This window comes from Vulpes vulpes, chromosome 2 (genome assembly GCF_048418805.1).
Source record: "Vulpes vulpes isolate BD-2025 chromosome 2, VulVul3, whole genome shotgun sequence".
Classification (NCBI taxonomy): domain Eukaryota; kingdom Metazoa; phylum Chordata; class Mammalia; order Carnivora; family Canidae; genus Vulpes; species Vulpes vulpes.
The window spans coordinates 66,826,502-66,829,204 of record NC_132781.1 but is presented as its reverse complement, the minus strand read 5'-3'; the positions used below and the strand labels follow the sequence as shown (position 1 = coordinate 66,829,204).

Sequence of the window (2,703 nt, the reverse complement as noted above, 5' to 3'; positions counted from 1 at the left end):
GAATAAAAGCAGCAGATGATAGCATTAGCAAAATAAAAAAGTGAGAGAGAAAAACTTTAGAACTCAACAAGTAATGAAAGAAAAGAAGGAATCCAGAAAAAGTTAAAAATATTGAAGACAGGCAAAAAAAAAAAAAAAAAAAAGTTGAGCATATGGATAGTAGGAGAAGAAAGGAGATGAAACCAAAAGTAAGGAAACAGAACAAATACTAAATCCAGCCGTTGCAGAAAAGTTTCTTAAAATAAAAGATGTAAAACGGCATATTGAAACTGTACATAGCATCACTGAGAAAATGAGCCATAACAACAAAGACATTCCAGTAAAATTAAGTGACTTTGAAAAGAAAGAAAGGGAGGGAGGAAAAAATCCTTTAGGTACCTGCTAAAGGTAAGAGAGTACATGACTTATAAGGGAAAGAAAATGCAGTAACATATTTAAGATATTCAAGCAAAAGAAAAGCCAAGAATTATTTTTATCTAACAAAAGAGATTTTCAAGTTCAAAGGGCATAGGTGAATTCTTACCAGTGTGCAAAAATTCCACTAATATTGTTCCCTTGAGCCCTTCCTGAGGATCTACTGGAGAATAACCTTCACAATAAGCAAACTGGCTAGAGAGACACTGATATAAGGACTGGTAGCACATAAACACACAATGACCTGCACATGAAGACTTAAGTGAGGGACTGGGCCAGAGAATATGGTATGAAATGGCTATATTCTCAGACAATGTAGGTATGGAACAATTATTTAAAAATGGGAAATAACCCAGAGAGCAAAAGCAAGACAATGCTAATAATTCAGTTATCAGTGATTGTTATTCTAACACTATTGCATGGGCAGCCACAGATAGGAGAAAAATGAGCGATTATGAGATTTTCTATTCTTCTCCCTGCCCTTAAAAACCACTGTTTTCAGTGATAAAGATGCGGACACAATTTTTAAAAAGAGGTTAAGCAAGAGCCCTGAAGTCTGGAATTTGAGTTGGAAGTATCAGTCTGAACTTAGGTTAGGTAGTACAAGAGAGAAAAATAAAATAGAATCAAGGCAGAATATGGAGGATTACTCCTGTAAAGAGGAAGGTATAAGAAGATGACTCTTGGAAAGCTGTGGAATGATGATAGGGTATGAGCCATGTCATATCCGGGAACAGAGCAATCTCAAGCAGAGAGAGCGACAGGGAAAACGATCTTGAAGCTCAATGTTGGGCACATTGCTTCTGTCTCTAATTCCCATTCTCCTTTCGCAGACTAGAAAATTATTTCAATTTTTTTAAAGTTCATAAATCAAGACCTCAAATCTGAAAATATGAAAGTTTAGAAATAGATATCTTGACATGGAAAAGATTCACTATTAGAATGTGCTTTGTAAGATACTTGGAAAAAACCTGTCCAGAAAGTAAGGGAATTTTTTCCTTTTAATTCATTCTTTTGCACCTTCTACTTCAGAAGGAAAATTCTAACAAGGGACCCCAGTCTTTGTCTTTTCCCTTGATGGTCAGTGAATGTTAGGAGAGACAATGCGAAGTGAGTATAATGGACTCTGGAACTAGGACCCCACCTGTGTCCCCTATTATTTTTATGACTGTGGACAGATAGTATGCCTAAAATCACTGTACCTCAATTTCTTCATCTATGCACTACTGAAAATAATAGCATTTACCTTATAGAGCTCTCATAAGGACTACATGAAATGCCACATGCAGAGAACTTAGAATGGCTTATGTGAGACCACAATAAATAATACCTATTATTACCATAGTTGACGGACCATCACTACACAGAGAAACTCCTATCTCAATACGATGTGAGTCAGAAGATGTGAGATCACATCCCAGCTCCAAAATGTACCAGTCGAGTTTCTTAAACCTTAGGAAATGTCTTCTTTCACTTATAAAATTTGTATTACAACTACATACTAAAACTAATATGAAAATTCAGTACACTTTAGTTGAATCTGGTTATTTATCTATCTATATATTATCTTAAATTCTTCCAAAATAAAGATTAAATATGCATGCAATGTCCATCATAAAAATAAATTATAACATTTCCTTCCCCTATGTTCAGAAAAATATTAGGTGGCAATATTCTGCCAAAAATTAAAATTCTGAGAGTGCTTGATTTGGCAGTATTTATTGGAATGAAAATTGGAACAACTCAGTGAAGATTAGCATGGCTTTGCACAAGAATGACATGCAAATTTATCAAGTGTTCCTTGTTTTTAAAACTCATTGAACTGTACACTTACAATGGGGAAATTTTATTTTATGCAAATTACATCTCAGCAAACCTGTCTTTAAAAATGTTTTAAGTTAAAAGTACCTGAGGAAAACTTGCCTTTTGGTTGATTTGCCAGACAAAGGGCTTTTCCTGGGCCTATCAGCTGTTCCCCCAAAATCCATGATTTCTCAAGGATGAGATACATGTTGATTATGGACATATCTTCTCTTCGGGACTCCACTCTAGTGAAGGGCTGTGTTTAGTCCAATGTGCGGTCGTCTGTTACACATACAAGAGCACTACAGATGCGATCTTCAGTGGCTGCTTGGCTGGCCATATGCAAGGGGAGATGGAAATAAATCTTCCGTTCATGGTGCCTTCCTGAGCTGCATATAAGGATGGAAGGCAGAGTCCACCTACCATCCTTCTTACTAGTGTAAGGAAGTTAAAATAATTTCTACTTTAAAAGTTCACCAAAAAATA

At 35.7% G+C, this 2,703-nt stretch overlaps 1 pseudogene; it reads left to right on the top strand.

Moving 5' to 3' along the window:
- The first annotated feature begins 2,129 nt into the window (after positions 1-2,129).
- LOC112923729 (U6 spliceosomal RNA) lies at positions 2,130-2,223 on the top strand (annotated as a pseudogene).
- The last annotated feature ends 480 nt before the right edge of the window (positions 2,224-2,703 follow it).